Raw genomic sequence first — 26,546 nt, forward strand, 5'->3', positions numbered from 1 at the left:
CATACCCGTGCAGTTGATCATCTCTTCCAAGTCCTCTTTCTCCGCAGCCGTCTTCTTGGATTCCGGTTCAGCTGGCAACTTCATTCACGCCTCCTTGGTTGACAAGTACCATATTCCAGTAATCCGTCTACCCAAGCCGTTTTTAATCTCTACTGTTAACGGTGAGAGACTCTCTGCCACCGTGCAGTTCCGTACCTAGCCTCTGCAGATGGACATCGGAATATTTCATACCGAGACTATAGAGTTCTTTGTCCTTCCCTTCTGTTCCTCCGAACTCCTCCTGGGTCTGCCGTGGCTTCAATGTCATAGTCCTGTCCTGAATTGGTCCACCGGTGAGATCCTGCGTTGGGGTTCCTCCTGTTCGGACCGCTGTCTCAAGCCTGCTCTGGTCAAACAGAACCCGCAAGTTTCTCCGCCTTCTGGGCTGCCCAAGCCATACCATTCCTTCGCGGATGTCTTCTGCAAGAAACAAGCTGAGGTCCTTCCTCCTCACCGATCCTATGATTGCCTGATCGACCTGATACCCGGTTCTACTCTACCTCGGGGCAGAATTTATCGTCTCTCACCTCCTGAGACTCTTGCCATGTCCGACTATATACGTGAGAACCTACAGAGAGGATTCATAAGAAAATCTTCTTCTCCTGCTAGGGCCGGTTTTTTCTTCGTGACAAAAAAAGACGGCTTCCTCCGCCCCTGCATTGACTACAGAGGTCTTAATAAAATTACCATCAAGAACCGTTACCCTCTGCCTCTAATCTCTGAGCTATTTGATCGTCTCCGAGGGGCTAAGATCTTCACTAAATTGGACCTTCGAGGGGCCTATAATCTGATCCGTATCCGTGAGGGAGACGAATGGAAGACCGCCTTTAACACAAGGGACGGCCATTTTGAGTATTTGGTGATGCCCTTCGGCCTCTGCAACGCACCTGCTGTCTTCCAGGAATTCGTCAATGATATTTTCAGGGACTTACTTTACACTTGCGTGGTCGTATACCTGGATGATATCCTCATCTTTTCCTCCAATTTGGATCAACACAGGGTCCATGTTCTTACTCGTCTTAGGAGAAATCGCCTGTACGCTAAACTTGAAAAATGTCTTTTTGAATGGACCTCCCTGCCTTTCCTGGGATACATTATCTCAGCCCAAGGACTTCAAATGGACCCAGCCAAGCTCTCGGCGGTTCTGGATTGGCCACGCCCCTCTGGTCTCCGAGCCATACAAAGATTTCTGGGCTTTGCGAATTACTACAGGCAATTCATCCCTCACTATTCCACTCTGGTAGCTCCTATCGTGGGCCTCACAAGAAAAGGAGCTAACCCCAAATCCTGGCCTTCCCAAGCCGAGGAAGCCTTCCAGTCCCTGAAATCCACCTTTGAATCTGCACCCGTTCTCTCTAGACCAGATTCCACCAAGCCTTTCTCTCTTGAAGTGGATGCCTCCTCGTGGGAGCCGGAGCTGTCCTCACCCAGAAGTCTTCCCGGGGCAAGACTTCTACTTGTGGCTTCTTTTCAAAAACATTCTCTTCCGCAGAGAGAAATTACTCCATTGGGGACAGGGAACTGCTGGCTATTAAATTGGCACTGGAGGAATGGAGACATTTACTCGAGGGCGCCACACATCCTGTGTACATCTTCACGGACCACAAGAACCTGGCTTATCTCCAGTCTGCTCAGAGATTAAATCCCCGTCAGGCTCGTTGGTCTCTGTTCTTCGCCCTCTTTAATTTTGAGATCCATTTCCGTCCGGCTTGTAAGAACATTAGGGCAGATTCTCTGTCTCGCTCCTCTGATGTGGTGGGCGACGAGTTAACACCTCGATATATTATCCCTCCAGAACGCCTTATTACAGTCGCTCCCGTGGACCTGCGCCTTCTTTCTCCTGGCAAATCCTACGTACCTCCACGTCAGCGGCTGCGAATTCTCAAGTGGGGCCACGCCTCCCCTTTTGCCGGTCATCCAGGGGTGCAAAAGTCTCTCCAACTAATCTCCAAAAGGTACTGGTGGTCTTCTCTGGAGAAAGATGTCTCGGACTTCGTCCAGGCCTGTATGATTTGCGCCCGGGATAAATCGCCTCGCCAGAAACCAGCGGGTCTCCTCTTGCCTCTACCTGTTCCTGAAGTTCCCTGGTCTCACATCGCCATGGACTTTATTACAGATCTTCCCTCCTCCCATGGCAAGTCCGTTATTTGGGTCGTGGTGGATCGCTTCTCCAAGATGGCTCACTTTGTACCCCTGCCCGGTCTAACCTCTGCACCCATGTTTGCCAAACAATTTTTCCAACACATCTTCCGTCTCCATGGCCTTCCCAAACATATTGTTTCGGATTGTGGGGAACAATTCGTCTCCAAATTCTGGAGGGCTCTATGTGCTCAGCTCGGGATCAAATTGGACTTTTCTTCTTCGTACCATCCTCATTCTAACGGCCAAGTAGAACGGGTGAACCAAATTTTGGGTGACTATCTGCATCACTTTGTATCCTCACGCCATGACGACTGGGCTGATCTACTTCCCTGGGCGGAGTTCTCCTACAACTACAAACAATCCTCTGCCTCTAACAAGTCTCCTTTCTTTGTAGTTTTTGGCCGTCATCCTCTTCCACCTCTGCCGCAGTCTCCCACTCCTTCTTCTGTACCTGCCGTTGTAAGTCTTGTACAGGATTTTTCCTCCATCTGGCGAGAAACCCACGCTGCTCTCCTCAAGGCTTCCGCCCATATGAAGGTTCAAGCTGACAAGAGACGCAGATCTCCTCCGGAATTTCGCCCGGGTGACAAGGTGTGGCTCTCCTCTAGGTACATCTGATTTAGGGTCCCAAGTTACAAGTTGGGCCCTCGTTTCTTGGGACCCTATAAAATCAAGAGTCGTATCAATCAAGTTTCTTATCAGCTCCATCTTCCTCCCTCCCTCCGAATCCATAACTCCTTCCATGTCTCCCTTCTTAAACCTGCTGTCTTTAACCGTTTTTCTCCCAAGCTTGTTTCTCCCACCCCTGTCGCCGGTACCTCCGATATATTCTCTGTCAAGGAGATCTTGGCGACCAAGATCTCCCGGGGGAAAATATTTTTTTGGGTTGCCTGGGAGGGCTGCGGTCCTGAGGAGAGGTCATGGGAGCCGGAGGAGAACATCCTGGACTGCAGTCTCATCCGCAAGTTCTTCGGTATCAAAAAGGGAGGGAGACCAAAGGGGGGGTACTGTTACGCTGAGCGCTCCGGGTCCCCTGCTGGCCTCGGAGCGCTCACAGCGTATGCCCCCAGGCAGCACTCCAGTGTCTTGGCGTGTGCGTCCTCGCTCTCTAGGGCGCGCGCGCGCCGGGACTCTTAGATTCAAAGGGCCAGTGCACCAGTGATTGGTGCCTGGTCCAAAGGGGTTATTAAGGGTTAAGGTTTGTGAGAGGCAGTGCTGACTTAATTAGGCTGCACCTGTGCACTGCCCATTTATACCTTCTCCTCCCACAGCTTTCTGCCGGATCTTTGTGCCTTGTGCCTCAGAGAAAGCGTTCCACTGTGTTAGTTTGCCTTGCCTGTTGCCGAACCCGTTGCTACCGTCTACTCGCCTTTGAACCTTTGCCGCCTGCCCTGACCTCTGCTACGTCCGACTACGCTCTTGCCTTCTCCCTGTGTACCACGCCTTATCAGCTGCCAGAGAGGTCGAGTTGTTACTAGGGGACACGACCTGGTAGTTACCGCCGCAGCAAATCCATCCCGCTTTGCGGCGGGCTCTGGTGAAGACCAGTAACTGCTTAGAACCGGTCCTTTAGTACAACCCGCACCATCGCCTCTCTGGTCCAGAGGATCCATTACCTGTCCTGCCGGTACGTGACAGTAAGATCCGGCCATGGATCCCGCTGATGTTCCCCAGCCAAGCCTAGCGGACCTCACCACTATTGTGGCCCAGCAGCAAAGGCCCCAAATGTAGTATCTAGGACAAAATGGGTGTTTTTTTTAAACCAGAAAATAACTGCAATATTTAAAGCTTGTATTGGACTGTCACAAATGCAGCAAATGTAGTATCTTGCACAGAATGGGTGTCTTTTTAAAACCAGAATATAACAGCAGTCTTTAACGCTTGTATTGGACTGTCAGAAATGCAGCAAAGGCCGCAATTGTGGTGTCTTGCACAAAATGGGTGTTTTTTTAAAACCAGAATATAACTGCAGTATTTAAAGCTTGTATTTGACTGTCACAAATGCAGCAAAGGCCCCAAATGTAGTATCTAGGACAAAATGGGTGTTTTTTAAAACCTGATTATAACTGCAGTATTTAAAGCTTGTATTGGACTGTCACAAATGCAGCAATGGGCGCAAATGTAGTATCTAGCACAAAATGGGTGATTTCTTAAAACCAGAAAATAACAGCAGTATTTAGCGCTTGTATTGGACTGTCACAAATGCAGCAAAGACCGCAAATGTAGTGTCTTGCACAAAATGGGTGTTTTTTTAAAACCAGAATATAACAGCAGTATTTAACGCTTGTATTGGACTGTCACAAATGCAGTGCAGGGCGCAAATGTACTTTTTAGCAAAAAAATAATAATTTGTCCCCACAGAATCTAACAGATGGATTTACTTGGATTGTACTTTACAGAAAAAAATCTGAATTTGTCACCCCCTGAATCCCTGAACTCACAGACCGATTCCCTATGTTATTTGGCCTTCCCCTAGCACATATGCAGTGCAGGTGCACTTGAAAAATGGGTATATGTTGCCCACTGAACTAAAAGAACAGGGTTAAATTATTGTCCCTGGCACATATGCTGGTGCACTAAACTTGCACAAAATGTCCACCAACGCCCACCTGACTAACAGGTGGATAAAACTTATTTTTATGTGTCACTGGGCTCAGGCCAGGGTAAAAAAATATTGCACTGCACCCACAAAACAAAATCGCTGTGGATCACAGAGTTAACAACAAGCACTTCTGATAACAGCTAGATTCTTTCCTATTCTCTCCCTCACAGCAGCAGCATCCTATCCCTACACTAGTAAGAGTAGAGTGACGTGCAGCTCTACGTGACTCCAGCTTATATAGAGGCTAGGTCACATGCTGCACTGGCCAATCACAGCCATGCCATTAGTAGGCTTGGCTGTGATGGCTTCAAAGGGCACATAGTTAAACGCTTGTTGATTGACTGCTCTGCAGCCTTTGAAAAAGCGCCATTAACTCACCTAACTCGAACCTGAACTTTTACTGAAAAGTTCCGATTCGGGTCCGGGGTCCAAAAATCCTAAAGTTCGGTTTCGCTCAACCCTATACAGCTGCACTATCCAAAAAATACCTATTCTTTTGCATCATAAATGCTGGAGTATTTATCATTCTTCCTATGGAGCTGTCACGGTCGCTCAGGTGACTGACGTCCGGAAATCGGCTGAGTGTGGAGGAATCTAACAGTCTCCATGATGTCTCTTGATTCAGGCTTGATAGGGTTAATGACCACTTCCCTGTTCTCAGCTGTTGCTCAGTGGTCATCACTTCTACCCTTTATATTCTGACCCCACCCTTCTGACTATGTGGTGGATAGCTTCATTTGGGTTTGGCTGAGCGTCCATTCGTCCATCTGGGGAGTATCCTTTTCCAGGGCCTTATAGGGATATAAAGGCCTAGGCATCCTGCATATGAATATTCCTACCTTCAAGGTCTATTTATATTCATAGATAGGGCCCAGATTAGGGTTGTCTAGGAGGTGACCTGTTTATTCCCTAGTTTCCAGGCCCAGTTACTGTTCCCCTTCCCTCTTGTGTTCAGTGTGGAGTTTTCCCCCAAACTGATCATGACAGGAGCCCTATTAGAGGCAAAGGCTCCATAGGAAATACTATGCAGCAGCCTCCTGTCATTCACAAAGACAGGGGATGCTGCACACACGCTCCTCCAATCGCCACACGGGGGAGCCGAAGCATAACCGAAAGAGTGCACTTTTCATTTTTCAGCATGCTCAGATGCCATGGTCAGGATTGACCACAGCATCTGAGGGGTTAAATGTCCCCGATCGGCATTACTGCCAGTTGCGGACGTGAGCCACGGGTGTCTGCTATAAGAAGCAAGTGGCCACCCATGGCTATGGTGGCCGCAGCGCACACAATCAGGCACCATGTTTAAAGACCGACCCGATGACGTACATGTACGTCATCCTATGTGGAGGGGTTAAGCAGGTAGTGAAAGCTTTAATAGTAATAACAATATTTAGGTTCCTTCTTCTGGACACTCATTCTATCCTATGTACACAGTAGGCAGGTAAACAGAGACAGTGAGCCCTAACTGGAATCTTGTTCACTTTCCCTACCTACTTGCAGTGCAAGCCCTAGGCGGCAAGTCTGCGACTAGTCGGCGTTCCCTACTATGCTACAGTGCTAGACATACACAGACACAGAAAGAAAAACACAGAGATGGAGTCGCATGGAAATGGGTCAGGACAGAGTGGACAATACAGTACTGATCCGAAAGAGAGGGGGTAGTCAAATAGCCAAGCCAAAGTCAGAACCAGATGAGAAATACAGTACCAAAACACGAGAGTGGTCAAAGGCAAGCCACGGTCAATAATAGAATCAATCCAAATGCACCAGAAAAGCAACCATGAGCACATCTAGGGAGTCAATGACTCTCAGTGGCACTAGTATATGGCCATTAAGGGGTTTAAATAGAGCACTGAGTTCCAGGATCAGAGCCTGATAGGTTATAACTCGGCACTCCATTAGTCAGAACACTAGCACACTGGGATAGAGCATCTGAGCAATCAGCCCACTGCTAGTCTCCTGCAGCACACGTTCGCTGTGGGGAGAAAGAGCATTGCCTCCTGTTGCTAATGATGCTGTCGTGTCACCAGGGGGCGCATGACTTAGCAGCGTGTCTCTCCCAACGCAGTCCTGCTGAAGCTGGAGATGTCGCCGCTGGAGCCCAGACTTTTACTGATGTGTTTTTTAGACTGAATATTTTTCCTGTGAACTGTGTTGGGTTGGGCAGCTCTTTTTTTATTGACTTACCTTTAGCAAGTTCTTGTTGAGGGTTAGTCTCTCGCTTGGGGTTGCCTTTCTCGGGATGGTTTCTCTAAATGTAGAGATTTCTTCTGGAGCCACTGCCCTGTTATCATCTCATGTGTTTGACAGGGCCAGACATTTTGCTTGTACTGTCCAGGTATGTATGAGATTTTATGTATGTACTACACACAGTCAATATTACAATAATCATCACATAGTTAGTGTTATTCTCTAGTTCACAGTTAGCACTATATTTGTTTACTCAATTCATTGTCAATCTAGTAAAGTAGAAGAATTGGAATGACAGCATCTCATCTACTGCTGCCATTCTTGTGTGTAGAAGAGCAGAAATATATCTGCCACACAAAATGTTTAACAGTCATCACATGTTTCATAAGCATGTGACCTGTGAGTTACATAAAAAATCAATTATGCTAATCATGCAAATGAGTGAAGCTTTGGCGGATAGTTTCATATTTCATCATCTTTGATTAGGATGACATATTAAATATAGCAGGGTGACCATATCTCTGTTATAAAGTAATGCAAGAGGCTAGGAAAGTGCATCGGTGGAAGATCACCAATTAACATTCCAGTCAGTCAGTGTCCTCTCCAGACTTTCCTTATATATCATTTTCTCTTATTTGTTTAGTAGATAACGTACCTCATATCAATTTCATACTGGCTGTTCAGCTGATTGAAGTTTCTAATATCGTTGGGTAGGGTTCTAAAACATGTTTACATTTTCAAAAATAAAAATAAAACATAAACCCTTTCCCTGTTTTTTTATGTAAAAATATAAACAAAAAAATTAAAATACACAATATTGCTGCTTGTCATTTTTGACCGAAAAACAGACACTTTTTTAAAAAAGGTTTTTAATTTATAAAATATACCACTGACCCACTGGCGTAACTATAGGGGTCGCAGCAGTTGCAGTTGTGATCGGGCCCTTAAGCCAGGGGGGCCCCCCTTGCCAGTGGTACTGTACTTTTCCCATTATGAGATGCAGTGCAGGTCAGGTGACTGCAGGGCCCTATGAAGAGAAGACAGCCAGGACAGGGAGAGTGGCGGCAGGAGAGTAAGCAGCAGTAAGTTACTTTATTATTTTACAGTCTGATCTGAGGTCTGATATGGAGGTCTAATGGGGGTCTGGAGGTCTGACTGGGGGGTCAGGAGGTCTGACTGGGGGGTCAGGAGGTCTGACTGGGGGGGCTGGAGGTCTGACTGGGGGTCTGGAGTGCTCTAATGGGGATTCTGGAGGTGTGACTGGGGAGTCTGGAGGTGTGACTGGGTAGTTTGGAGGTCTGACAGGGAGTCTGGAGGTCTGACTGGGGGTCTGGAGAGGTCTAATGGGGGCCTGGAGGTGTGACTGGTGGTCTGGAGAGGTCTAATGGGGGTCTGGAGGTCTGAGTGGGGGTCTGGAGGTCTAATAGGGGTCAGACATGGGGTCTGGAGGTCTAATGGTGGTCAGATATGGGGGTCTGGAGGTCTAGTGGGAGTCTGGAGGTCTAATGGGGGTCTGGAGGTCTGATATGGGGGTCTGGTCTGTGATCTGATAGGTGGGTCTGGAGGTCTGATATGGGGGTCTGGAGGTCTAATGGGCGTTTGATATGGGAGTCTGGAGGTCTAATGGGGGTCTTATCTGAGGTCTAATATTGGGTCGGGGTCTTATATGGAGGTCTAATGGTCTGAGGTCTAAAACTGGGGTCTTATATGGGGTCTAACATAGAGGTCTAAAGGGGGTTTGGTCTGAGATTTGGTCTGGGTTTTATATGGGGGTCTGATATGAAAGGAAGGGGGGATTTTTTTGTACTAGCGCACAATATAAAGGGGTGTTTTTGTACTGACGCACTATATGTGTGGTGCAGGAAAGTATTGGGGAACATAGTGGACGCAGTATCGGAGGGTAACAGAATGAGGTGTTAAGAAGGTGGGAGGATGATGGAAAAGTAGGAAAATAAGATTATGTTTGTTAAACTCTGCAGAGACGAGGAGTGGATGAAAGAAGTCACCATGGCGGTCTGGTCTAACAGGACCAGGCGCTGTATGACCCTGTATGTTCTGTAGCGCTGTATGTAATGTTTTCCAAGTATGTCTTTAAAGGAGTTGTCCATTTTTTTTTTGTATGAGCGCTGCATTCTCTGCTCTGTATACATGTTCATCACTGCAAATGCTACGGTGAGCAGTTGAACAGAATAGAGAAAGCAGCTCTCATATGAGCGCTGCCCTCTCTTCAAACAGCTGATCGTTGGGGGTGCTGAAGGACCCTGGCCGATCTAATATTGATAACCTATTTTGAGGATAGGTCATAAGTAGTAAAAAGAGTACAAGAGTACAACCCCTTTGACAGTAGGACTGGAGGGAAGGGGTTAGGTTGAGAATTTGGCATGGGGGACAGTTTCAATATTTGCCTCAGGCAGCAGAAAAGCTAGTTGCATTAAAGCAGAGTGAAGGGGGGCCCAAGCTGAACTCTTGCTCTAGGGCCCATGAGCCTTTAGCTACACCCCTGCACTGACCCATACTTACTATAATCACATTGACCCACAGAATATGGTTAACATGTCATTTTTAGCACACAGTTAATGCTCTAAAAACATAATCTGAATAACAATGACTTTTTTCTTTTTAGAAGTCACTGTAGTCACAGGGGAAAAACAGTAGACAGAGAGACAGGAGCTATAGTGACCAACTTTATAAAAAACAAACAAAAAAAACAAAAACATTTTAACATAGCCCCATAGGGAAAACTTTGTGCAACAATATTACATCACAATTAAAATGTCTCTGTTAGGCCTCATGCGTACACATTTTTTGTGGATTGGATGCATTCATGTTAAAGAGGCCCAAAAAATTTACAAAGCACATGTCTGTATGTCCACATGTCCAATAAAATAGAAAATATCCAATTCTTGTCCATTTTGCAGAAAGAATAGGCATTTTGTTAATAGAGTCAGCGGAAACTATGGGATGCTGTCACAACCAGACAGCTGAGAAGCTCTGACAGAGGCCTTTCAGAACCTCCTCTTTGAGTTTCTGTGTTGTGGTATTCAGCTCCTCCTCTCCTTAGCCTCTCTCAGCTGTCATGTGTTGGACTAATTGCTTCCCTTTAAATTCTTCCCCAGAAGGCTTTTCTGGGCGGCTTATATTTCTTCCTGGAGTGTGTGTGCATGCCCATCTGGTTCTCCTCTCCTCTACAAAGTTAAGTGTTATACTGTTATCTGTTATTTTCTGTTTGCTGGATCCCAGGTGACCCTGACTCCCTCCGTGTCTGGTGTAGGGAGCCGGTGGTCGTGTCCCCTCACTATTGTAGGGTGCTCAGGGGTTATATAGTCAAGGTACGTGGATATGCATACCTCCACCATTCGGATCTATGCATAGGCTAAGCAGCCAGGGAAAGTGCCAGGTCTTCTACAGGGGTCTCCCTTTTGTTCCTTAGCTGTTGGATCCAGCGAGTCATTTATGCATGTTGTTTTGCCTTGTTACCTGTACACATTCCGTGACATTATAAGCCGCCAAAACCGTCTTAAGCATGGATCCGGTTTCCCTTTTGGCTGAACGCCTCCAGGATCTTTCATTGGAGGTAGCTGACCTCCGTAAGACTTTTTCTCAGCTTCAAGTGACCGGTTCAGCTTGCGTTCATGGAGCTTGTTCTGAGCCTAAGATCTCGCTCCCGGATACGTTCTCCGGGGGTAGTGAGAATTTTGTGCGTTTTAGAGAGGCTTGCAAACTCCATTTTCGCCTTCTTCCCCTTTCCTCTGGAGATGAGGAACGGAGGGTGGGGATCATTATATCGCTGCTCAGAGGTAACGCTCAGTCCTGGGCCTTTTCGCTGCCGGAGGGGGCACGGCCTCTCCATTCAGTGGATGAATTCTTTTTAGCCCTGGGTCAGATATATGATGATCCGGATCGTATTGCTCTGGCAGTCTAGTCTAGACTACGTCTCTTATGCCAGGGTAAACAATCCGCAGAAATATACTGCTCAGAATTTCGGAAATGGGCAGCTGATACTGGTTGGAATGATGCTGCACTCCGAAGTCAATTTTGCCATGGTCTTTCAGAGGGATTGAAAGATGCATTTGCCTTTCATGAAAGGCCTATTTCTTTGGACTCTGCTATGTCTCAGGCCGTTCGTATTGACAGGCGTCTTAGAGAGAGAGGAGAGATCTCTCCTTCCTGTCATACTCGGTCCCAGGACTGTGCAGCGGTCCCATTCTCTGCGCAGGGGTCTCAGTCGCTGTCAGCCCCTTCTGAGCAGGAGCCCATGCAGCTGGGGTTGATTGCTTCTGACAATAGAAGATTCAGCCCGCATGGGACGGTTTGTTTTTGTTGTGGAGGTATTAATCATTTGGCAAATATTTGTCCCTCTAGGAGATTCAGGCAGTTCTCTGGGTATAATAAAGAAACAAAGAGGAAAAAATCTTTGAAAAATGTTCCGTCTGTTACTATTGGCAGGGTTGAGGCGGAAATTGAAGGTTTTCCGTTTGCTTGTAGTTCCCGTTTTGTCCTGCCGGCTAGGGTGGCGCTAGAGAGCAAGAACATTTTTTGTGAGATTTTTGTGGATAGTGGAGCAGCGGTCAATCTCATTGATAATCAATTTGCGATAACTCATGGTTTCCAGGTGTGCGCTTTGAGAAAGGATATCCCTGTTTTTGCTATTGATTCCGCTCCACTTTCTCAGAAATCATTAAAGGGCATAGTTCACAATATCCGTTTGATTGTGAGTGATGCTCATGTTGAGGATGTGTCATGTTTCGTCCTTAGCGGTTTGCCCACCCCTCTGGTGTTGGGGCTGCCCTGGCTCACTAAGCATAACCCCACCATTGATTGGCAAGCGAAGCAAATAAATGGTTGGAGTGACTTTTGCAGAGAGAATTGCCTCATGACATCTGTTTCTGAGGTTGCTACTAAGACTATACCATCTTTTCTCTCTGAATTTTCGGATGTCTTCTCTGAGAGTGGAGTTCAGGATTTGCCCCCGCACAGGGAGTACGATTGCCCTATTAATCTCATCCCAGATGCCAAGCTGCCTAAATCTCGTTTATACAATCTTTCCCAACCTGAGAGGATCGCTATGCGTGCTTATATCTCTGAGAGTCTGAGAAAGGGACACATACGACCCTCGAAGTCACCTGTTGCCGCTGGTTTTTTCTTTGTTAAGAAAAAAGATGGTTCTTTAAGACCTTGTCTGGATTTCAGGGAGCTGAACAATATCACAATTCGTGACCCTTATCCGCTTCCTCTGATCCCGGACCTATTTAACCAGGTTGTTGGGGCTAAAGTCTTTTCCAAATTAGATTTAAGAGGGGCATACAACCTGGTCAGGGTCAGAGAAGGGGACGAATGGAAGACGGCCTTCAATACCCCTGAGGGCCATTTTGAAAACTTGGTTATGCCTTTTGGTTTGATGAATGCCCCAGCCGTTTTTCAGCATTTCGTGAACAGCATTTTTTATCATTTGATGGGAAAATTTGTATTGGTGTATTTGGATGACATTTTGATTTTTTCTCCCGATTTCAAAACTCATAAGGAACATTTACGTCAGGTCTTGCTCATTCTGCGGGAGAATAAATTATATGCGAAACTGGAAAAATGTGTGTTTGCGGTTCCAGAAATTCAATTTCTGGGGTTTCTTCTCTCCGCTTCTGGTTTTCGCATGGACCCCGAGAAGGTCCGCGCTGTGCTTGAGTGGGAGCTTCCTGAGAATCAAAAGGCGCTGATGCGTTTTTTGGGCTTTGCCAATTATTACAGGAAGTTCATTTTGAATTATTCTTCTATTGTTAAACCACTCACTGATATGACCAGAAAGTGGGTAGATTTTTCTTCTTGGTCAGTGGAGGCGCGTAAGGCTTTTTCTGATATCAAGGAGAGTTTTGCTTCCGCTCCCATCTTGGTGCAACCTGATGTTTCGTTACCCTTCATAGTTAAGGTTGATGCTTCTGAGGTGGGTGTGGGGGCGGTCTTGTCTCAGGGTTCCTCTCCTGCCAATTGGCGACCGTGTGCCTTTTTCTCAAGAAAACTCTCCTCCGCAAAGAGAAATTACGATGTGGGAGATAGGGAATTGTTGGCCATCAAGTTGGCTTTTGAGGAATGGCGCCATTGGCTAGAGGGAGCCAGACACCCTACTACCGTATTTACTGACCATAAAAATCTGGCCTACTTGGAGTCAGCCAAGCGTCTGAACCCGAGACAGGCCAGATGGTCGTTGTTCTTTTCTAGGTTTAATTTTGTTGTCACGTTCCGCCCTGGAGTTAAGAATGTGAAGGCAGATGCCCTGTCACGTTGTTTTCCGGGAGGCGGGAATTTTGAAGACCCGGGTCCCATTTTGGCTGAAGGTGTGGTGGTCTCTGCTCTTTTTCCTGAATTGGAGGCAGAGGTGCAGGCAGCCCAGTCAGAGGCTCCTGATCTTTGTCCTCCTGGGAGGTTGTTTGTGCCTCTCGCTTTAAGACACAAGATTTTTAAAGAACACCACGATACAGTCCTTGCTGGGCACCCGGGGGTAAGAGCCACACTGGATCTCATCGCTCTGAGATTCTGGTGGCCTGCGCTTCGTAAGTTGGTTGAGGGTTTTGTGGCAGCCTGCGAGACTTGCGCTCGTGCCAAAGTCCCTCATTCACGGCCATCAGGTCCTCTCCTTCCCTTACCCATTCCTTCCCGTCCTTGGACACATCTGTCCATGGACTTCATAACGGACCTGCCTCGTTCCTCGGGGAAGACTGTGATTCTGGTGGTGGTGGACCGTTTTAGCAAAATGGTGCATTTCATCCCTTTTCCTGGTTTGCCCAATGCTAAGACGCTGGCGCAGGCATTTGTTGATCACATTGTCAAACTGCACGGTATTCCTTCAGACATAGTCTCTGATAGGGGCACGCAGTTTGTTTCCAGATTCTGGAAGGCTTTCTGTTCTCGCTTGGGGGTTCGGTTGTCATTCTCTTCTGCTTTCCACCCGCAGTCGAATGGTCAGACAGAGCGCGTCAATCAGAATCTGGAGACATATCTGCGTTGTTTTGTGGCGGAGAATCAAGAGGATTGGTGTTCTTTTTTGTCCCTTGCTGAGTTTGCTTTAAATAACCGTCGTCAGGAGTCCTCTGATAAGTCACCATTTTTTGGTGCATATGGGTTTCATCCACAGTTTGGGACTTTCTCGGGAGAGGGGTCTTCTGGTTTACCTGATGAGGACAGATTCTCCTCGTCTTTGTCATCTATTTGGCAAAAGATTCAAGATAATCTAAAGAGCATGAGTGAGAGATATAAGCGTGTGGCTGATAAGAGACGTGTGCTTGGTCCGGACCCGAATGTTGGTGATCTGGTGTGGTTGTCTACCAAGAATATCAAATTGAAGGTTCCCTCCTGGAAGTTGGGTCCTAGGTTTATTGGGCCTTACAAAATCCTGTCTGTCATCAATCCTGTTGCATACCGTCTTGATCTTCCTCAGACTTGGAAGATCCATAATGTTTTTCATAAGTCCTTATTGAAACCTTATGTTCAACCCATTGTACCCTCGCCTTTCCCTCTTCCTCCGATTATGGTTGATGGGAATCTTGAATTTCAGGTCTCTGGGATTGTGGATTCTCGTCTTGTCCACGGTTCTCTTCAGTACCTTGTTCACTGGGAGGGGTATGGTCCTGAGGAGAGGATGTGGGTCCCAGTGACGGACATTAAAGCCTCTCGTCTCATCAGGGCTTTCCATAGGTCCCATCCTGAGAAGGTGGGTTCTGAGTGTCCGGAGTCCACTCGTAGAGGGAGGGGTACTGTCACAACCAGACAGCTGAGAAGCTCTGACAGAGGCCTTTCAGAACCTCCTCTTTGAGTTTCTGTGTTGTGGTATTCAGCTCCTCCTCTCCTTAGCCTCTCTCAGCTGTCATGTGTTGGACTAATTGCTTCCCTTTAAATTCTTCCCCAGAAGGCTTTTCTGGGCGGCTTATATTTCTTCCTGGAGTGTGTGTGCATGCCCATCTGGTTCTCCTCTCCTCTACAAAGTTAAGTGTTATACTGTTATCTGTTATTTTCTGTTTGCTGGATCCCAGGTGACCCTGACTCCCTCCGTGTCTGGTGTAGGGAGCTGGTGGTCGTGTCCCCTCACTATTGTAGGGTGCTCAGGGGTTATATAGTCAAGGTACGTGGATATGCATACCTCCACCATTCGGATCTATGCATAGGCTAAGCAGCCAGGGAAAGTGCCAGGTCTTCTACAGGGGTCTCCCTTTTGTTCCTTAGCTGTTGGATCCAGCGAGTCATTTATGCATGTTGTTTTGCCTTGTTACCTGTACACATTCCGTGACAGATGCACATAGCCGATATCCATATTTTGCGGGTCCACAGTTTGAGGAGCACAAAATACATTCGTGTGCATGAGGCCTTGGAGTCTCTTTCTTCTGTTCTTGAGGACAAAGTGCATTGCACTGTCACTTTAAGTGCAATAAAAGTTATTTTTGTAATACAAGGAAAATAATTGTAATCCATGGGAACAATGCCATGAGTTGTAATCCACAAGCCAATAATGTAGCAGCACAGGTCAGGCTCCCAAATAACCTGAAAAGGGAAGGAAAAAAAAAGGTAGGTGGCGCTGTTGAGCGCAACTTGGCGACAATGACCACTGGGGGGAGTCCTTACAAACATGACCATCCGGGTGAGGACTAAAAACAAGGGCAACCTGTGAAATAGAACATATTAAGTAATGCCAACAGGTCCTCACTCTTCAGGAACAGTCCACGCCGTGGCTCCCAAAGTCAGTTTTTTTTTCTTTGCAGAGATGGTTATGGAGATAGTCCAGCTCCTACGGACAGTTCCGTACTCCATCAGGACCATGACGGGGTTCTTGCAGAGGCGGGTCCTGATACATGGGAAGATCTCCAGGTGGTTCTGCTAGATTTGGCACGACCTGATCAGAACTTTGGCTCAGCTCCGCGAGGATCTCCTCTGGGATTGGGGGTGGAGTCTGAGGCCAATAAGCACCATGGCACGACACATGCTCATTCCAGGCCTCCCAAACAAGATTATCATCTTCTTCATGCCCCAAGGGGACCAGTGACAAACTGGTTGGTATGACGGAGGCTTAGGTGCCAGCTTATTATTCTCCTCCGCTCTAGCAAGCACGGAGATGATGGAGGGGCTCTTGCTTCAGAACGCTCATCCTTCCAGCTCGGGTGAGGTGCTGCCATGTTGTCTCTCTCATCGCGGGCACAGACTGGAAGTGAAGGTGGGGCAATAGGGGTGGAGTCGGCACTTCCTCCCTCCATAATGGAAAGTAGTTCCCTGTGAGCAGGGCTTATTTTTCGCGCTTCAGCAAGGGGCGTTCCTTTAGTTTCACACCTCTGTGGGGCATGAAGAAACTGCCCCATAGCATATAAAAATTGGCAATTTAACTGTTCGGGCGCCAGAACGCAGCGTTTTGCACTGGTGTCTCCGCAACAAAGTCATTAATAGTGTTGAGCACGAATATTTGAATCGCAAACTTTAATAGTAAATATCGCTACTTCGAGAATTTGCGAATATTTAGAATATACTGCTATATATTCGTAAATAGTGTTGAATGTTCTAATTGCAAATTTATCGCAAATATATTACATTGCAGATTTTTGCAATCAAGTAAGCAATGACTGGAGATCACAAATTCTCAAATTTGCTAATTTATGGCGAATATTCAGCCCAAAATTCGCAAAATATCACAAATTCAAATATTGCCTATGCTGCTCATCACTAGTTATTAAAGTTTCAACAAGCAAATAAAGTTGGTAGGCACACAATATTGTTGTTCACTCCTGTTCTTTAGTATAACAGTATGCGGCACACACTTTTTCTAATGCTTCATGAATCCTGTTCGTGACGCAACTTGGATGTGACATTCCACTAGGCTGCGCCTGGGGTATCCCTTGCCCCTTAGGAGGCTGCGAAATATGTCCCTCTTATAAAGCAAGTAAACGTGACGCCAGCTGTGGTTAAGCAGCAGAAGCACACAGCTCCCTTTTGTAGATGGTAATGTTGGTACCCACGGTAGGATTACCAGATTTTTGCAGGGTGGTCTACAGTCTCTGTAGATGTTATATACACGTGTCACAGTGTTACTGTGTTCCTACCTGGATATTTGTGGATCCCGGACGTGGTGTGGTCCAAAGCAGTGCAAAAAGGGGTAGGTGAACTTAGATGGTGGTAAACTGTAGAACAGTTGCATTACTTGGCATAAATGGTATTCCATATAGTTTCCAGACTTTATCTTGGCCATCAATAGGTTTCATCAGGAAAATGGCAGGCAAATACTTCTCTCTGCAACAAACTCCTCTTTGCTATATCCTCTCTGTAGCTCTCTCAGCTCAGCTATGTTAGTAGTCAGTTTCTTACTGTAGATCATCCTAGGAACTTCTTGTCCTGGCTTAGAGTACCTCAAGCTTTTTTTTGCTTAGTGTTGCACAACCTGTAGTGATAAGGCTGGTGTAGGACTAACAGAACCTGTCCAGCAGGGACCAGATCTGCTACCTTCCCCATGAGGGGGTATGTCTAGTCTCTCTCACATAACCTCTCCCCAGGAGGAGAAGAGCTAGACTTCCTCCTCACTAGCTAACTCCTCCTCTCCTTCTTCTCCCTCTAGGAGGAGAGAGAGAATGGACAATCCAGTCTATTCCCTGGAACTAGTACTGCCAATTGTTGCTTCCACCTGTTGGTAGATCAGGCAGATCCATGAACATAACTGCTTTACATGAATAAATATGCACAGTGAAGATAAATACACTACTGCATTAGATGACACTTTATATTAGCCTATAAGAAGTGGTAGCAAGGTGCCAAGGAGTGGTAATAGCACTCCAGGACATTACAGAGGCACTTATCCATATGACAACATGTAGAGTTTAGTTACTTTATTCTGGTTCTTGTTCCAGATGGCCTGGTTTTTACTTCACCGTAAAGGGGTTCTACAGCAGCATTAAGGAGGCAGCACCAGCCATATAGAAGATTATGGTCGACAGGTCGCAGCAGTGGCATGAGGCAAGTGATCACGTGGTACGCCACGCAAGTCCTTGCAGGACGGAAGACACTGTAACAGACTGAAGATGGGTAAAGTAAATCACACCCTTTACTGTTCATTCACATTTTAATGTATGTACTCTCCCAATGATAACGGCTACAACCAGTAAGACTATCTGGAAAACCTTCATGTAAATTTGAGTGAATTAGAAACCTGTCAGGAGAGTCGCTCTCTCTTTAAAAGGCGGGTGTTCTAACACTTGAGAAGCCGGTGAATACAGGACTTAACACTGTCACGTCCACACCAGAAGCTATTCTATAGTGTTTCAATATAGGAACACTGCCTATATGGTATATGGTTTACAATATTTTAAGAGCACTTTTATGCTAATCAATATTTTTTGTTTTGCACAACATATTTTTACTCGATTGAGCACTTTCCACACCTCTTTTTTTGCACGACTATTTCACCTATATTATATTGGATTTTTTATGCAAATATAACTGTACACCTTTCAAGAAGATCACCACTTTACAGAAGTGAATCAACGTATCCTGTACGACCTGTGTGACTTTATATTCCAGAACCTATTGAATGAACTTTTTAAACATTTGGATACCAGCCCCAATCCTAGGGACACCTTGATCCCGTCTACTACTGTTCATTGGAATTTACATCTTAGTCCAATTAGACTTCATCCCAAACAACATCACTAGTTGTTACTCCACCCTACTGTATATTTGTATATATTCTTTATTTATTTTTGATTTTTTTTATCATTCATTATTTTTTATTTCTTCTTATTTTATAATGATCTATTCCTAAACAAATAACATCTTAACCAAATATTTTAACTAAGAACATTAAATACCTTTTAGTTTAAACCAAATGTGAGTGTGCCATCGCAATTCTTCTTTCTAATTTTACATACAGTACCCTTACGGTTTTTAGGTGTACCGGTGATGGAGCACCTCTATCCATATTGACCGACTGGTGAGCCTCAGGGACATTTTATTCTACTTTTAATTTAAATGCTGAGAAAGGGGTGGAACATATGTGATGTCATGATATGGGCAGATCATCTGATAAAGGGGGGGCGGCAATTTTTATCTTGTTTAGGGCAGCAAAAATCCTTGCACTGGCCCTGATTGTGTGTATAGCCCATAAGACAGCTGTAAAGCAGTTCTCTAAATGCTGTTACGAACACCTCAGGCAAGATGGTATCTCCCATAATCATTTTTTGAAAATAGAATAAAAAATTCTGCAATCATAAAATAAAAACAGATTAGAAAAAAGGATATGCGTTGCTCTCTGGTTTTAACAGGCAGAAAAAAACTTTTCAGTGATATGTTTCCTTTAAGCAGATTTGCAGTACTTGTGGCTTGTGTACATCTGCAGGTAAATTGCAAGATCCAATTCAACCCTCTGTATTTTATTTATAATGGGGAGTGTCCATTTACCTGATTATACAGCAAGACCACAAAATCGTGATAAACAGACATGTAGTATGGTGAGGGAGAGAACTGGAAGGAGGGGGAGCGGAGTATAGTTGTGGCACTGATAAGAGTGAGGGTGGTTCAAGGTGGCTGTCTTCACTCCAAGGCTCCCTAGTAGAGTGAGTGGAGGGCACATCCTTTCTTCCCTAGGGTCACACCATGGGCTTGCTGGGGCTCCTGCCTGGTGTTAGGTGGGGTGCACTTGATATTAGGTAGATGGGCAAAGGCAGGATGAAAGATGTAGGGGCAATAGGGGTTGATAAATCTAAACATGTGGCCATACCCTTAGTGCTTTATTATAAAAGCACATCTATACAGCACATCCAAACAACACTGCTAAACAGCTGTGCCCTGTGTTTCCATATGGTAACCTAATAAGTACTAATATAATGTACTTAAAACCAACATACTGTATATTTTCAAAATAATAATGCCGAGTAGTGAAATAATAACTCCACATGGAGCCTTGTTTTAATTATTTGTAGCTCTACATACACACACAGTTTACACACCCCACACAGACCCCTAAATGAATTCAGATCGTGTACCAGATCCAGACCCTGAACCAGACCTCTACATTAAAGGAATTTTTCACAGGATAAATGTATGATTGCTGGGAGCCCACCCATTGGGACCCTGACTGATCATGAGAATGAGGGATCGCATTTATTAAATACATGAACCAAGAATAGCATACAAAATTATGTTATTTATTGTGGCATCAAAGGGAATCAGTCAGCTCTGAAACATTCCGTAAAGTAAGCGGTGTATAGTGTGATGCTGAGACCGGTTAGGTAATTTTTATCTTCATACATACTCATTTTCATTCTGAGTAGGAAAATGAATTAAGAGGAGTCCTCTTTGAGTCCTCTCCATTATGTGCATGAGCTCAGGAGTCCTCTCAATGCATTTTACTGCTGGCATGTAGGGACAGTGTCATAATGTGTATGAATGTGTAGAAGTGAGTATGAATATAAAATTGACATAATCGGACTCAGCATAACAAATTATGTAGTAGTGTTTAAATATGTGGAGGGGATTTCAATTTTGCAATTTTTCCATTGAAAAGTGGTTCTTCAATGAAAAAAGGTACGGTCATTTTTTTACTTGGAATTACTTTTTTTAATAAAACTTTTTAAACTTTTTGTCTAACCCTGTTATAGTCTCACAAGGGGACTTTAATAGGCAACCTTTTGATCACTCCTATAATTCTCTGTATTGCTTATGCACTGCAGAGAATTATACTGTAAGTGTTATACTGACAGCCAGCAGCAGGTTGCGCCACAGAGGTGTAGCCTTCTAGGATATACTGCAGGCATGGCTGAGGCCTTTATTATGTCCCAGCCTGCTGTGCACAGACATTGACACCCTGTGATCTCACTCATGGGGATGCTGATGGGAGACAGAGGGAGGCCGCTCCCTATGTAACCGCTTAGACGCCGCAGTCACTATTGACCTATTTGCTGTTAAACATGAGTAAATGAATTTATTGGCCTTGTATATTACTCTAAGGCATAGTTTACACATTAGTGATTTGGTGTCACTAACCAGCAGGTGTGCACCCACTGTGCCAAGTGACCAACCTCCTCTAAGGGCGTTGTCTAAGTAAACCCCTCATTCTTCACAATACCACTGATGGTGGGGATAGACTTTTCTGAGGGGAACACCAGTTCGCTACCTCTTGAGGAGGATTGGCACATGAGACAGCTGGTCTAGGCGGACCGGGGCTACCAGAGAAAATTACCAGAGGTACAGACGTAGTCAGCAGGCTGATTCATAACCAGGAACAACAGTGTAGGACCAAAGGATGAGCCAGAGGGGAAGTCAAACAAGCAATAGGCCAGGGCAGGCAGCACAGGTACAGGTCATGAAATCCAGATCCGCAACAGGAAAGTCTAGCAAGCAGGCAGGGATCAAACAGGTAGTGGAGTCCAGAAACAGAAGCATTGGTCAGGTCAACAGGAACACAAGCAGAGATAACAGCAACCTTTGCAATACACAAGGGCCTTGATGCTCAGGCTCATGGGAAGAGGCTGAGCCACTTATATAGGTGCAGGAGGGCTAGGATTGGTCAACACAGTAAAATAAATCACATGCTACGGCCCTTAAGGAAGTGTTACAGGGAACAAGCTGAAAGAATGATGTGCCCAGGGCTGGAAGAAAACTGTGGAGCAGGTTCACTGCTGAACACTGAGCCTGGGACCACGGCGGTAAGCAGGGGGACATCGGCAGACAGCAACTGCTGTTACATTTGGTCAATGTTTGGTCAGTGATTGTGAGCCAAAACCAGTTCACTGCAATATATGTCACCTTTCATAGTTGTAGTCATGTAAACAACTCTGTGCTGCTTGCCAAAAGATCAGGCAATACCACAGCTAGAAAAATCACTTCCCTGTGATACATTCGGCGCAGTTCTATATTCCCTGTAGGTAGCAAGATTCTATAATTTGTATGTGTTAAAATTTCCAGTGTCTTAATTAGAATGAATAGGCACTCATCAATCTTTAAGTGCTTACAGCCAGCTTTCCCTGTGTCTATGTGCCTGCCGCTTCACAACAGTCTGTCTGTCCGTCATCCTGCTGTCACAGGGAGACACAGCGTAATGAAAAACAAAAGACAAGACAAATTTTGTCTTTTGTTTTAAGCAATTAAGTGAAAGATCCCAAAGTCTGAATTTAATTAGGAAGATCTAATTGTCAGGGGCAAGGAGGTTCTTAAAAAAAAAGAAAAAGGCAATTGGCATTCATTTTATTTACAGAGGAGAATTATATCCCCCATAAGAGGAGACAAGATGTGATGGGTCCCTTCGGAAGCAATTAATATTTTACACCTGCCAAGCAAAATGCTGACAGAAGGAAAGGGAGATGTAGAAAGACCAGAAATGAGAAATGAAGAGTCACTCTGGGTCCTCTATCTAGTATTAGATGGAAGTAGAAGAATAAAGGGATTAGGATCTAAAATAACCAGATGAAGTTAGACAAGGAAATAATCTCACATTCATCCTGTTCCAATTCAGAGGCAGTTAACCGAATTACAGCTGACCATGCTATACAGATATTATCCCCCGTCCTTGACTGACACTGTAGCAGCACATGGGATCCTACAACCATCTTTTGCTTGTCTTTGTTATGGATCTGCCCTTTTTCAGAAATATGTGTTGTTACAACGACCATACCATGGAAACTGCTGAAAATGTACTGTTACATACAGGGCTGTCTTTACCAAGGGGCAAAAGGGGCAGCTGCCCCGGGCCCAGTTGCTCCTGGGGGGCCCAAGGCAGCTGCCTCTTGAGCCCTGCTAGCTACTGCCACGGGTGTCAAGCTGTCTGTGTACTTTAACGTTGTGATCTAGGACCTTAGATGACATCATCACCATGTGACCAGTAACCTAGAAATTACTGGTCACATGGCTATGAGGTCATCACAGGTCCTAGCAGGAGTGTTACAGAAGTTAACTGTAGAGCTTTTTTGTGTGAAGTTTACATCAGAAAAAGGTGACAGGGGCTGTTATGTTAATATACTGTAAACTAATGTATAGTGGGGTGCTGTATATTGTGTGGGGGCCTGTATACTGTGCCGGGTTGTATATTGTGTGGGACTGTATACTGTGTGGTGGGCTGTATACTGTGTGGGGCTGTATACTGTGGGGGGGCCTGTATACTGTGTGGTGGGCTGTATACTGTGTGGTGGGCTGTATACTGTGTGGGGGCCTGTATACTGTGGGGGGGCCTTATACTGTGTGGTGGGCTGTATACTGTGTGGGGGGGCTGTATACTGTGTGGGGGGCCTGTATACTGTGTGAGGGCCTGTATACTGTGTGGTGGGCTGTATACTGTGTGGTGGGCTGTATACTGTGTGTGGGGGGGCTGTATACTGTGTGTGAGGGGGGGCGGTATACTGTGTGGGGGGCTGTATACTGTGTGGGGGCATGTATACTGTGTGGGGGCCTGTATACTGTGTGGGGGCCTGTATACTGTGGGGGGCCCTGTATAGTGTGGGGGGGCCTGTATAGTGTGTGGGGGGCCTGTATAGTGTGGGGGGCCTGTATAGTGTGGGGGGCTGTATATTGTGGAGTGCTATACTGCTGTACTGTATACTGTGGGGGTCTGTATACTGTGGGTGCGGTATAGTGTGGAGTGCTCTACTGCTGTACTGTATAGTTTGGGGTGCTGTATACAGTGAGGTCTTGTATACTGTGAGGTGTTGTATACTGTGGGGTTCTGTATACTGTGGGCTGCTATACTGCTCTACTATATACTGTGGGGTACTGTATAGTGTGGGGTGCTATACTGCATACTGTGTGGTGCTGTATACTATAGGGTGCTATACTGCATACTGTGGGGTGCTGGTGTGCACTGTAACACTAGGGTGAGCCAAGCCCTGGTCGCCTTCCTGCAGAGCGGTGCCCACTTCCAGCCTGAGCCCAGCTGCCCAGAACACTGATCCTGAGCCGCTGGAGTCTTCAGAACTGGAAGTATTTAGTCTTTCACTGGACTCTACCAGATGTGTGGATTTTTTTGTGTGTGTGTTGTGGTGGAGGGCGTGATTGCCTGCTAAGGTGTGGGAAGGCGGGATCCAGGGGGCCCAAGTAAATTTTTGCCCAATATTAAAGACAGCCCTGGTTACATGCCAGCAGCTCAAAATGAGTAGACAACAATGTAATACATGCTTAGTATAAATGGAAAAAAGAAAAAGATTGAGTGCCACATAGGGTAAAATTGTATCAGCACTGGAAGAGTCACAACAACGTTATGGGCATGTAAAATATGGAATTTTGTGCTAGGCTGCAAGCATATAATTGCCCTATGGTAATCTGGACATAAGGACATAGATGCTGGAACAATGGACAAAAAGCATCAAACACCCAGGCACATGAGCTCTGTAGGTTCAAGGTTATTTTAATGATATAACCTAAATGTAACACTTTTGGGGATATGTCCCCTTATTGACATATACAGTTGCAAGAAAAAGTATGTGAACCATTTGGATTGATATGGATTTCTGCACAAATTGGTCATAAAATCTAATCTTCATCTAAGTCACAACAATAGACAATCACAGTCTGCTTAAACTAATAACACATAAAAAAAAAAAAAAATGTTACCATGTTTTTATTGAACACACCATGTAAACATTCACAGTGCAGGTGGAAAAAGTATCTGAACCCTTGGATTTAATAACTGGGTGAACCTCCTTTGGCAGCAATAACTTCAGCCAAACATTTCCTGTAGTTGCAGATCAGATGTGCACAACGGTCAGGAGTAATTCTTGACCATTCCTCTTTACAGAACTGTTTCAGTTCAGCAATATTCTTGGGATATCTGGTGTGAATCGCTTTCTTGAGGTCATGCCACAGCATCTAAATCGGGTTGAGGTCAGGACTCTGACTGGGCCACTCCAGAAGGCGTATTTTCTTCTGTTTAAGCCATTCTGTTGTTGATTTACTTCTATGCTTTGGGTCGTTGTCCTGTTGCAACACCCATCTTCTGTTGAGCTTCAGCTGGTGGACAGATGGCCTTAAGTTCTCCTACAAAATGTCTTGATAAACTTGGGAATTAATTTATTCTTTCGATGATAGCAATCCGTCCAGGCCCTGATGCAGCAAAGCAGCCCCAAACCATGATGCCCCCACCACCATACTTCACAGTTGGAATGAGGTTTTGATGTTGTTGTGCTGTGCCTCTTTTTCTCCACATATAGTGTTGTGTGTTTCTTCCAAACAACTGAACTTTGGTTTCATCTGTCCACAGAATATTTTGCCAGTACTGCTGTGGAACATCCAGGTGCTATTGTGCAAACTGTAAACGTGCAGCATTTTTTTGGGGGACAGCAGTGGCTTCCTCTGTGGTATCCTCCCATGAAATCCATTCTTGTTTAGTGTTTTACATATCATAGATTCGCTAACAGGGATGTTAGCATATGCCAGAGACTTTTGTAAGTCATTAGCTGACACTCTAGGATTCTTCTTCACCTCATTGAACAGTCTGCGCTGTGCTTATGCAAGTCAACAATTCTTAATCGTAGGTCTGCTGAGAGCTCTTTTGTGCGAGGCATCAATCACATCAGGCAATGCTTCTTGTGAAAAACAAACCCAGAACTGGTGTGTGATTTTTATAGGGCAGGGTAGCTGTAATCAACACCTCCAATCTCATCTCATTGATTGGACTCCAGTTGGCTGACACCTCACTCCAATTAGCTCTTGGAGATGTCATTAGTCTAGGGGTTCACATATTTTTACCTCCTGCACTGTGAATGTTTACATGATGTGTTCAATAAAAACATGGTAACATTTAATTCTTTGTGTGTTATTAGTTTAAGCAGACTGTGATTGTCTATTGTTGTGACTTCAATGAAGATCAGATCACATTTTATGACCAATTTGTGCAGAAAAAAAAAGGTCACCAACTGGATTTAAATAAGCAGATAGGTAAGAGCCTCCCAGTTGGTCAGGTCTAGGGTTAGCAACGTTATGTGCCCATAGAGGTCAGCTGACTACCTGACTATACTGAATGACCAGGTTATTACAGTAACCGCGTCAGGACCGCCGCACGCAGGATTGCGTCCTGACGGCGGCCCTGTTATTCCTCGTAGACGTGCCGGCGCGTCATCTCGCGAGAGGCGAGATTTCCTGTGAACGCGCGCACACAGGAGTGCATCTACAGCCTGCCAGCGGCGATCATTCGCTGGCAGGCTGTAGATGTGATTTTTTTAACCCTTGAAAGGTATATCAAACGTTTTATTAACAGCGTCTGATATACCTGCTACCTGGTCCTCTGGTGGTCCCTTTTGCTTGGATCGACCACCAGAGGACACAGGCAGCTCTGTAATAAGTAGCACCAAGCACCATACTACACTACACTACACCCCCCCGTCACTTATTAACCCCTGATCACCCCCCTGTCATTGATCACCCCCCTGTAAGGCTCCATTCAGACTTCCGTATGTGTTTTGCGGATCCGCAAATTCGCAAAACATGGACACCGCGGATCTGCAAAACACGGACACCGGCAATGTGCTTTCCGCATTTTGCGGATCCGCACATTGCCAGAAATATATAGAAAATGCCTTTTCGGACAAGAAAAGGACAAGTTCTATAGGCTCTACAAAAAACGCAGTGTTCACCCGAT

The sequence above is a fragment of the Bufo gargarizans genome, chromosome 3 (genome assembly GCF_014858855.1).
Source record: "Bufo gargarizans isolate SCDJY-AF-19 chromosome 3, ASM1485885v1, whole genome shotgun sequence".
In the NCBI taxonomy this organism is placed as follows: Eukaryota; Metazoa; Chordata; class Amphibia; order Anura; family Bufonidae; genus Bufo; species Bufo gargarizans.